At 33.9% G+C, this 12,450-nt stretch overlaps 1 long non-coding RNA gene across 6 annotated transcripts in view; it reads right to left on the minus strand.

Annotated features, from left to right (window-relative positions):
• Positions 1–1,505: 1,505 nt before the first annotated feature.
• Positions 1,506–12,450, minus strand: part of LOC107308078 (uncharacterized) — a 37,216-nt gene continuing 26,271 nt past the window's right edge. For 3 of the 6 annotated variants that reach the window (XR_014948523.1, XR_014948517.1, XR_004305929.2), the window contains 2 exons: positions 3,876–9,213; positions 1,506–2,074 (listed from right to left, as the gene is read on the minus strand). This is a non-coding gene — a long non-coding RNA (uncharacterized LOC107308078). Of the gene's footprint in view, positions 2,075–3,875; positions 9,214–9,500; positions 9,915–12,450 lie in introns of all 6 variants that reach the window. The other 3 variants (XR_014948526.1, XR_001552631.3, XR_004305931.2) reach the window with 3 other exon arrangements.

Consider the following 12,450-nt stretch of genomic DNA (forward strand, 5'->3'; position numbering starts at 1 on the left):
GGTATGAAAAAGAAAACGTAAGACAGGCAGTAGTGCAAGTCAGAGGAATTTTTTGCATTCTTTTACAAAAAAAAAAAAAAAAAAAAAAAAAAAAGAGAGAAAGAAAGAAAATAACGTATTTTGCTGCCGAAAAGTAGACAGGTTGTAGATTTGTCTGTTACTGCACTGTATGAGCCATACCATTTGCCATGTGTTACATTTGCCAAATTATCTTGTTAATAAAGTTAATTTTGAGCTATTGGCTAATTCATTAGAAGATTCTCTAGCACCCACAGATGATATAACCTTTTCTTAAATGTGAGTAATTCACTTAAACTAAGGAGATGTTTATGGCAATATAAAACATTAATTAATTATAAATCTAAGAAAATGCCAGAAATAAGTGTTCATAATCCTTGTATTTTAACAGATGACAAAGAGATCAAGTCAAATAATTAACCTTTATATGACAAAAAATGTCAAAGAGAATAACAGTTCTTTAGTGAATATGTTAAACACAGAGAAAGAATATGAGAAAGTAAGAAAAATCTCTTCAGAAAAAAAGCACAGTTGTTTCCAATTGGAATATATGTTACATCAGATATCACTCAGAGTACAGTAGCTTTCAGTCTACGATTCTCATTCCTTAGGCAGCACGTGCAAGTGTCACAGCACTTCCATTCCCTGGATTATAGTGTGAAATAAAATAATTTTTAAATGCTGATCATAGTTTCTTAACCTGTACTAAATAACACAGTGTAGTGACTCTACATTACCTTTCACTGAAGAAAATAGCTTGTCTTTGGTTAAATTATGACCTTACTAAATTGCAAGGCAAAAAAATAATAAAAAAAAAAATAAAAAAAAAATCTGTTTTTCTCTTAACTAAACAGAAATAATCCTGTAATGTAAAATTGCTGAAAAGACGTGATTTGGGGAAATTACAGTTCTGTGCCTGGTATGTATTCTGTATGCCCTACAGCTTTCCCTAACCAGTTGCTCCCAATTTCATTTAAATTGTAATGATTTTCTTTAAGGACAATTACGTTGCCTAAGAGCAATGCATGCATAATAATACTGCTTTAGCTTGGTTCAATATAAAATGAGAGTAATAACTATTTATTAATATGATAATTAACTGTTAATGCTTAGCAACCTAATTATATCTGTTAAAAAGAAAAACAACAAAACACATTTTGAACTAAATTCTAGCAAAAAGAATTCTATTTAAAAATAATAAAAAGCTACAAATGTCACAGTTAAACCCACAGATTAAAGTGCTGAATTTTGACTTCACTTACACCAAACAGACTTTGCTATAAATAAAAGTGGTTGTAAGGTCTTCTTAATTCTAGGAGAAAATACCTTCATATTAAGATTTTGAGTCTTCAAGGAATGCATGAATGAGCTACGAATACCATGAAATGTGAAGAAAATGAATGTTATATGTATGCCATAAAGCTTCTAGAAATCTGCTTTTAGAAAGAACTGCAGAAGTTTCACCTCTTGTAATGTAACTGCATGTTATTACCATTTCTCCTCTACTTGGTGTAGCATCTAGAAGTCTTTTCATATGAAAAATACATATGGACATACACAGAACTGGCAAGGTCTTGGGCAGGAGCAGTAAGATTTCAATACCTTCAAGAAGGTGGACTAATTAGTGATAATCCATAAGAGAAGAATAAGACAGACCAAACAAAACAAAAAGATATAATCAGTGGAATGAATGTATTTATTTAGCATAATGAAGTAAAAATCTGAGGAACACGAGCCTTCAAATCCAAAGTTATGTAGAACTGAATAAGAACTGTACTGAGTTAGTAAACTCAACATGAATAATCAACATTAACAGAAGCAAGATATATTGAGACGAGGCATTACATCACATATCTTATGGAAAATATAGCTAAGCCATGCAGTCATTTTCGTGGAAAGACTGCAAAGACTCCATCACTGGAATCCTTGAAGCTAGATGTCAGTTGTAGCTCATGTCGCTCATGTAGCGCAGTTGATTCTGAAGCACCATGATGGCTCATCCAATTCCTGAAGACTGTTAGAGCCCTGGCATTCTTTCCTAGTTTCTTCTCCAGAGCTGCATAAAAGGATTGACTACTATAACAATTATTCAAAATTTTAAGTAGTGGATAGATTGTTTGCATTAATTCAGCCAATAATTCTTTGAAGTATTTAAGATATCTACCTCATTTAATTATTTCTCTTAATCATTTCTGCAGTTTGTATAGCAAAACACTCATTTTTATCTCTCTGGTTGCTAGTTTTTTTAATTGTGTTTTTCTGATTTCTTGACAATAAAACACTTAAAAACTCTGTAATTACCATTTCCATTATCCCTGTTCTATCCATAACTTTGAAACAAAAGCTTAGAAAATGATTCACCCCAGCATATCTAGAAAAATTGCAGACAAAAATAAATCCAGGTAATCTGAAGCCAATGCCTATTATGGAATTCTGTTCTTTAGAGCACCCCTTCCCCATCTCTTTAAGATGCTTTTCTGAAAACATTTGCTAACGATGGAAGAGGAAAACTTCAACAATATTTTGTTTCCTACACCATCTTCTTTTGCCTATAACTTTGAGGACTATTACTTTTCACATATTTGCACTCACACTAAACTTGAGTAGAGAAATTTGTATTATAATTATCAGTCCTTTTGATCTCCTTTGGGAAGAACTATCATAGTCCTAAAGATGGTTTTATATCCTATATCATAATAACTTCTTCATAATTCAGTTCTAATGGGTAACAAATACAACAGTATTTAGTATCTCAAGTAAGTTCCCCCTGTGGTGTCTATACTTATGTCAATGACTGTTTCAATAATGAACAAGTTTTGTTTCTGAATCAAGACAAATTTTCATTTGCAGTATATAGTATCACATTAGCCAACATTTCTTATCTGGCAGATAGATGAATAGCAGGCTCTCTCTCTTTTTTCTTTTTCTTTTTTTTTTTTTGGTAAGAATTTGTCCACATGCCAAGGTCAACAACAAGGGGAATGTTGAAGAAGACTAAGGATGATAGATTATACAGGGATTGATTCAAAATCCACTGTAGTGATCCAAAAGTGGTACGTTAAATCACTAGGCACTAAACTTTACACCACAGATGATACAAATGACAAAATTATAATATATCTTAATTGTGGTCATTTGAATCACAAAGATAATGGTAGGAGAACTGACTGACAAAGTGTGCTCTCAGATGTCTTATTAGCCCTGTTCTGAGAGTTTCATTTATAAGAACTGAAAGAAGCAGAAAAGGAGCACTGAAATTTGTGACCTTTCATCACAACTGTAAATCATCTATAAAAAAGAAGGACGTAACACTAGTACTCTTCATTCTCCACAATAGGAAACTTCATCCATCTCTCAGACAAGAAATGAATTCTTGACAAACTAAACGTGCTGCAAGTGTTCTGACTTGTTTGAGCCAGTTATTTTAGGATGATTCATTAAGGTCTATCAACACAAAATTTTAATTTTCACATTTTATTTCAGAATTAGAAATTATGTTGCAGAGAGGTCAATTAAACTCTGTATTATTACAAAGCTGATAAAGTAAGGGGAAAAAGAAAAAGACTTCTTTAACTCATTTATAGATTGTGCAGACAGAATATACTGAGTGCTAAAACTGCACTACAATCTGAATCAGGAGATTCAGGAATTACTGGATTTATAGCTCTAAGAAACACAGAAACACATACACACATATATATAATGTTTATAGTCATTAAATAATTATAAAGATAATTAATCACAGTTCAATTTCTGTTTAGTCTCTGCAGGGGAATTGACCCCATCGTACTTATTTCCCCTCAGTTCTCTCTTATGCAAAAAGAATAGAGTTGCACAGAGCAACCTAAAGCACTTACCACTGCTGTGCTGTTAGCTCCTGAACATGGTAACATGATCCTTCTGGTCTCACTTCATTCCAAACAGACACTTGGACCTAACAGACCATATCACAGATCTTGACAAAAGCACATGCCTAAATAGTTCTGCAATGACTAAAGACAGTTTAGAAATGACCTACAAAATCTTTTTGTATTTATATGGGTCTGTGTAAAGTTTGTCCACAGAAGACATTCCATATATATTTCTGGATGCAGACCTCCCTCATTAGTGATAAAAAGCATCTATTAACTTAGACCATATGCTAGGCCAATTCCTGGAAGTCTGGAGGCTTTGCTGAACAAGCTTATTTCCTTAAAAGAATTAATGTCTGCAGTGCTTTATATCTATAGTACCTAGTGGATAAGTGGATTCACCCAAACAGTGAGGGACGTGTGCTGCATTTGCAGCTCACACTGAGGAAATTCACATCTGAATTTTAGAGTCCAGCTCAGTTCAGTGTTTAGCTTTCATGTGCAGCTGGATCTCTATAGGAACAGGAATGCAAAATCTCTGGTAGCAGGTGGAAAATAAGAGTGAAAGATGAATCATCAGTCATGTTTTGAGTGCATACTGGATGTGCAGGAAATTGGGTCTGCTTCTGCTCGGCTACTATGCAGCATTAAAATACATAAATTAAAAGGTATAAAGATTGAAAAATAAGTGTAGTTTCAAAGTCCAGTATCCTACTCATATATTCTGCCAACCTGGTCTCATGTCTTTTTGCACATTAGTGTAGGATCACCAGTAGCAGTAGAAAACCCATGACAAGTGGGCTAATATAAACAACATGAAGAAAGAAAAACAAAACACACATAGTGGTTGACATAATCCTCTATGTATTTTTTTTTAATAATTAAAACATTTAATCATGTCTCAGTATTTATTTGCTAAAAAACAGTAAAATGAAGAAAGGCTGGGCTGTTATATATCAGCCTCTCCAACAGATTCTTGTTCAGTTTCATTTAGTGAATGACACAGGATTTCACAAGTGATCCCAGACCACATTTTCTCTTAGTATCCCTTTGAAGTGTACGGTGTAGTTAGAGCTGGTATGTAGTAACTTGCGGACTACTAAGGGCAAGAGTGCTTGGTACTCCAGCTTATCTAAACAAAAACAGTATCATAAAAAGAAATTATTATTCAAACAAAAATAGATATATAAGAGCATAAAAATGAGAAATAAATTATTGATCAGTTTATTATTTATTTTTTTCATAATGTTTTTCTGTCCTGGCAGTGGATGCAGTTTTCCTAGCACAAATATAAACACAGAGGTGATTACAAATTCTGATGAGTAGAAAAGAGCAAAAATAAAAGCACTGTGAGGAAGAAAACTATTAGGTGACATAAAAGACTGGGAAACTGGTGTCTGGAAAACTAAACTGAAGTAAATGGATAGATGTTTGGAAATGGAAAGTAAAATTAATTAGAGGGTTAAAATGCAAAATCCTTCTTATAAACAAACAAATAAACAAGAAAACCTTGTTTTATTTCCTTCATATACTTAAAAACCTTCATTAGTTCCATGTAAACAACAAAAAGGTAACACTGTGGCAAAGTACTCATTTATTTCCGGCTGATGGAGGAGTTCAGAAAAATAGAAGAAATTTGTTTCTCAAAGTTAGGAAGAAGAAATATAATCTAATTAGAATAAAGCAAGTCTGTAGCAGTGATAAAATCTTTCAGAAAGTATTTGTAGTCAGAAAAATTATAGACCAGATAGTAAAATATAGGTACCTGCTTATAAATAAAAGTATTCACAATGAATTGTGGCTATATTCAAAATCTTGAGAAATTAAGAAAATGTTCTTAGCATCTCATTGTTAATTTTCTAGTAAGTGAAAATTAGTTCCAAGCTCTTTACAAAATAAATAAATAAATAAATAAATAAATAAATAAATAAATAAATAAATATCAGACTTAACAATTCTTTCTACACAGCTGAAATTGATTTTATCATCAGTCAGTGCCACCTTCGAGACATAAATACTTGTACGATGTCACAGATATAAAATGATATCACAGCAACAGATTAGCATTATGCAATGCTGAAGAGCTGAGGGTCATCAAACAGTTTTGAGACTCTTCAGCGTAACTTTTTGGCCAGTTGGAGTCATTTGATATTATTTTGTCCTCGAGGTGCATTGATGAGTAACAGAGAAATACATTTGGTACCTGCACCTGAGTTAATCACACTTTCTAGCCATGCTTTAAAATGGAAACACTAGGAGCACTGTTCATCTCATTTTAAAGCAAGCATCTAAAATTGGTCAGAAGTATTGCACCCTGAAAGATCATATTTGTCCCTTGATTACAAAGGGAGCTTACAATGGCTAAGTCAAATGTAGATGTCACCACTACAAATCTCTGAAGTTAAGTTAGATGAATCCCACTAAAAACGGATGAAAAGTGTATTAGGGTAGAATTATAATGAAGCATTTAAACCACCTCCAATTCACATTAAGAAATTAATCTGATTTAATCATAAAAGTGTTCTCAGGCAAACAACCCCAAAAGGCTTACTCCATTTTTAAGAATGTAACAGGAGATGAGAACACCTTTTTCCTCCTGCTCCAAGTTCCACCCCCTTCTCCATGAAATGCCACTTTCTGTATGTCACAGTCCATAGCAAAGGACAACAAATAAAAGCAGTGTACGAGGAAGGGGTATTTATTTAAAAATCCAGTCAGCAAAAATGGCTTCAAAAGAAAATTATAATTTCTGAACCATTCCTAAAAGTGTTTAGATAATTCTGCAATTCTGTAAAAAAAATTTAAAACTTTATTTTTCTATATGTATAAAATCCTGATAACATACCCAGGAGAACAGATAATGCTCCTCTGAGTAGTAATATTCTAGCTTGTTTCATCAGATCTCCCATGATTCTGCCAGAGGAACATACAATATTCTAAATATATGCACTTTTAATTGTTTTAACATTTTAGGTCTCAGTCAAAATATTATTGTCTTCAAGGTAATATTTTCTGAAGGGAATTAATTATTCATGTCCTTAAAAAAAAAAATAAAATGTAATGTTAAGGAAGAACAGCTTATGTCACTTAACTTCAGACAGCTAAAAGTTAGAAATGTAAGACTGAAACAGTCATCATAAGTTCCCTTGATAGTCACTGGAAAGAAATTGGCACCTCTAAAGGACAATTCATCTGACCTATCCTAGATACCGATCTTAGCATGAGATGAATCTTTCCCTTGAGGACCCCATCTTTCTTCATTGACTATAATGAAAGAATAGTGAGTTAGAGAAATTTAATTTTTTATGCCTAAACTAGGACAGATTAATCTTTACCCTAGAAGAAAAATGTAAGGCCACTTTGTAGAAAAAAACTGTAAGAATATAATAGGGGCCACACAGAAATCTACTCAAAACATGACAACATAACAGAAATAACAGAAACAGGTGGGTTTCTTAACATTACACTATGTTGAATAGATGTTCAGATACTTGGCCACTTAAGAAAACTCAATGAAATGCATGTCAAAAAGAATTCCCTGATCGAATACAGAAAGAAGATATCTGTTCTAAAGGAGACACATAGTTCAGATTATCTTCCATATTGGAAGATAATGTCTAGAGGAAAAAAATAAGTAGATTACTTAAATCTGTCAGTTAGATATCTGTCAAGTCTATATTTTCATAGATATGTGTGTCTTTTTGTAAACACAAAATAGCAATACTGAAGTCAGTAGCAAGCTCTCTTTCCTCATTCATTCTGTTTATTGTACTGACTCTCACTTGTTCCACATAAATAGCGACTGATATTTTATTTGTAATAGATGGTACTTGAATAGGTTCTGCATGAGAATGGAAGGAAGTGCCATCATTTCGCCCTGTTCCTTAGTGTTGATATGGAGACATGCATAATGCTACATGAACACTAATGAGTAGGAAAGTATTGGAGTAAAGAACAAGACAGACAAGTCTGCACAAGGTAACATCAAATGAAGTACAAAACTAGTATCAAGGATATCTCAATTTCTCAAAAACATCAACATCATTTGGCTTTAAAGCATATTTCACCACATTATTAATCATTATATTAAAGCAGCACCATCAACCCGCACTGAAAATATTTTTGTAGTCAGTCTGACTTTATAGACATATTTTTCTAGTCACAATTTAATAATCAAATAAGTTCTCAGGAATGTCACTAAAACATTGTTTTAAAAACTGTATTAGATAGGAACTTTTTTCTTTTTCTTTCTTTTTTTTTTTTTTTTTTAAATTAAAAAAGTTATCAAAGAATATGTTTTCTTACTCTGATGAACATAACTGTTCCTGCAGAATTTTACCCAGTGAATATGGCCTGATACACTAACACAGGACAGAAGGAAAAGACTATTAAAATCTTGCATATAAAGACTAAAGGAAAGCCAGAATTACACTATGCCCCCATGTTTGCAAACACCACAGGGCCACTGGAACTATCAACAATATGAAAGAGGAATCAGGAAAATTTTATAATGGATGATGCAAGATTATAATTTTTTTTTAACCTAGAGTTTATCAAAAGCTTTATCAATGCTAACAAAATGAACCTAGGAGTAAAATTTTCCATAGCAATAATTTTGTTTCATAATGGTTCTTTTTAAGTGTCCACTGGGGACATTAGAAAAAGAACGCCAGCCAGATAAGACACAAGTCTGATACAGTACAGCTATTTTAATGATACAATAAGGAAGTCATTAGAGATATGATCCAAAAGGTAGGAACCGAGCATAGAATTCCCCCAGACCAGGATGCTGCAGAAGCTGAACAAATTAAGATATTCAGAGAAATCTGTAAGGAAAAACGAAAAAGGACATATTTGGCAAACACATCAATGTTAGATAGCTCAGAATTTAACTTTGAACATAGCACAGGCAGAGACAAGTTCAGTCAGGAATACTTCATAGAATCATAGAATCATGTAGAGGGAAAAGACCTTCAAGACGACCAGGTCCAACCACCATCCTGACCTACTGTGTCCCATCATAAACCTTGTCCCTTACTGCCACACCCATGTCTCCAGGGATGATGACTCCACCACTTTCTTGTACATCCTTTTTAATTTGCTAATTAAACCTCTCATGGTACAACTTGAGACCTTTTCCTCCTCTTTTACCCCTTGCCACCTTAGACAAGAGACTGACAGATACCTTCCTCATTGTGATTTCCTTTCATGTAGTTGTAAAGAGTGGCAGGATCGCCCCTTGGCCTTCTATTATCCATTATCCAGATTAAACAACTCCAAATCCCCCAGCCATTCCTCAGAAGTCTTGTTTTCCAGTCTCTTCCAACAGCTGTTCTCCTCTTCTCTGAAAATAAATAAATAAATAAATAATAGTTATTTTCTTAACTGAAAGCATAAGATTTTCATATTACAATCTTCATGGCTTTCATGACTGTTTCTTTTAATTTTTAACAACATGCTTTATTCAACAGAATGATCCACGGTCTTTCACAGTGGGTAAGCACGCAAAGGTCATAGACTCAGATTCCACACCTGGCTGATCCACTCAGCAGAAATGCAGCTGGACTGTGGAAACCAATTCTGCTAAATTCAGCCGGTGCCCCCTGAAGTAAGTACCTAGAAACCACTTACTTCACTGAGACCGGTTTCTTTAATTTCATCCTTTCTGTGCACCACTGATTCAAACAGATCTCACAAACAGCATCCTATAATGTAGAAGACTTAATGAGAAAATGAAGCCAATGTTCTGGATTAATGCTTTCCCAAGTCACAGGCTGTTAAGTAGGTGCCCAGAACAATTTTCAGGCACATTCTCTAATCATCAAAAGGTCTTTAGTATCTAAGCAATGACCTCAAGCACAATTTTTATTAATGCTTGTGATTAACTTATTGCTACTGCATTCAGTTTTTGAAGAGAAAGTTGCTGCCAATCAGCCTTAAAATAAGCTTTAAAATCTTCCAACTTGTATGAATGTCAGTTAGACTGCTTATAATAGCTGATGCCAGGTTTTCACTATCAAATTAGAAAAATGTTGGATGATGCACCTGTAAATGAAGAACACACTTGTTATTATGGTATTTGCTAACAAAAACACTATAATATATTATCAAATGTAAAAATTCAGAGCAAGTGTTTAACAAGAAAAGATTACAGGAACAGGTAATGTACTTTCGTAGATACAATACACATTTCTTATAATCACTGTGGAGGAAGTGGTTCTCTGAAGGAATCTGAATACGTAAAAACTGGTGGTTAAAAATTTGCTGACATTAGAGAATATATGAAGATGAGGATTGGTTGGAAAAAGAATAAGGAGACTAGTGCAAGAGAACGAATTGGGTATGAAGGTTAGAGCAGAAAATTGGGGGCAATTAGTCTGGAACACTGCAGAGAGGACATTGTTCCTGGCTGGGATGTTTGCTGATACTGCAAATCACATATTTATTTATTTCTGCTGAACTAGCCTTCTAAGTAATAAAGTGCTGCAAGGACACAGAACAAGAACAGTAACATAATTCATTTGAAATTAAGTCACAACTACCAACCTATAGATAAATGGATAAAGAGCTACATTTTCTCCTGGCATAAATTGGATGTAACGTCATTGGATTCAATGGAATTGTGTCTTTTTACATCAGCAGAGAATTTGTTCTACAACACAAGCAATAATTTTGGCAGTTATGTGCTATTCTCAGTAACACCCAGGCTACAGAAAAATCCCATTTGCAGCTCCTTGTTGATCTGTCTAGTAGTTCTGTCTAACGTCTGGAAGGGTCCCCCAAGAATTAAAAAAGAAATCAATTTCCCTGCTGGTGACATCCAAAGACAAAGGTATAGAATAAAATTCAGACATTATTTATACCTAGCATTTCACAGAGCTCAATAGCACCACTTTATGATGCAAAAATTTGGTACATTGTAGCTCTTTGCCATTTCAAATTTCTCAGTGCTTGTGTGGTAATAAATAAAACAACTGCCAAAATGTAGATTCTTTAACATCCTCAGCACTGACATTTCCTCCACATAAAATTTAATACATAAAAGTATAAGCTGGGACAACTTGTTCATAATGAACACTTGGTTAGTTTTATTCTTAAATGAAATTTCCATATTATATGTATATTTTTAGGCATCTAAAAATACATTGCAACTTACACTAATGGCAATTTTTTTGATTTTATGAAATGCAGACTTTTACAGCAATCCCAAAAGGTATCATAAGTTAACTGAAAGACTTGTCTCCACAAAGGCATTGTAATTCTTTCTTGCTCATAATTTGTTATGTATCTGCTTATTTCTTTTATCATTTTTCGTTGTTGTTGCTCATTCTTGTATTTTTCACTTGAAGGAAAAATAAATAAATAAATCACTTTGAGAAGACAGATGGGACTTAAAGCAGCACAAGCATTGCTAAGTATGTGCCCTCTACTCTGAAATATTTTTATACTTTTAATTAATGCTTCTGACAATTCATGGAATCCAACATGAAAACAAAAATGGCTTTTACAGAAAGGGAAAGCTTGAGGCATTACTGATTTCCTAAATATTGGTACATGTTTTTTAGCAAGCTACTTGGACTTCTGAGTCTGGTATACTATCTCCTTAAATTTCTTCTACAGTCTGCTTAATCCCAGATAAAACAGAAAAATAATAAGAAGCTGTTACTGTCAATGTTGCTTAATAAGAGTCAATTACTTAGAGATAAGATAAACATCTTTTCATCTTTTTTAAGTGAACAAAGAATATTAAAATAATCTTGTTCATATCCTCATGTGTGATATTAATGACAGAACTACAGTTTACACTGGAGGCTTGTAGAATCCAGTAACTTTAAGAATAAAAATTGCCTGAAGTGTTGAAGAATTCAGGACAAATTCAGACATTGTGTTCATGATCTGCCATGTACATATGCTGGTGCCAGAAGTATTGCAACTGTGTTACAGTCATTTTAGGCTACAAAGCAACTTGCATACTGAGAACAAATGTTGTGGCTTTCATATTTCTAAGAAGCCCAGCTGGACTGCCACCTACATCTGAAGATCCACTACTCCCTGCCCAAACACAATCTCCATAGCAGAGGTCCTGATGCAATAGTACTGCACTGTACTCTCTATGCTCTGTATATATAGGCTGTTAAATGCCTGATCTCATGAGGGGCTTCCAGTACGCTCAGCTCTCATACCTTTTTTGAATAGCATCACACAAAACACTTGTATCCAATATCTTAGTAGTCTCTTAGGACAGAGGCTTTGAGAAGTAAATCTTCACCTTTAACCTCAGCCTCCTCAGGGATAAGTACTCTATTAATATAATGAGAGTTGCTTGCACTTTTCTGTAGGCTTTCTTGCTGTTCAGTTTTCAGTTGTTCAGTAGGGTTTTGGTTATGGTGTGTAAAGGTATCTCAGGCTCCTGAGAATATGACAGAAATATCACAGAATCACAGAATCACAGAATTGTAGGGGTTGGAAGGGACCTCTAGAGATCATCGAATCCAAACCCCCTGCCAAAGCAGGTTCCCTACACCATGTCACACAGGAAGGCGTCCAGGCGGGTCTTAAATATCTCCAGAGAAGGAGACTC

Source organism: Coturnix japonica, chromosome 1 (assembly GCF_054131305.1).
Source record: "Coturnix japonica strain WE chromosome 1, WE-NBRP24, whole genome shotgun sequence".
Classification (NCBI taxonomy): domain Eukaryota; kingdom Metazoa; phylum Chordata; class Aves; order Galliformes; family Phasianidae; genus Coturnix; species Coturnix japonica.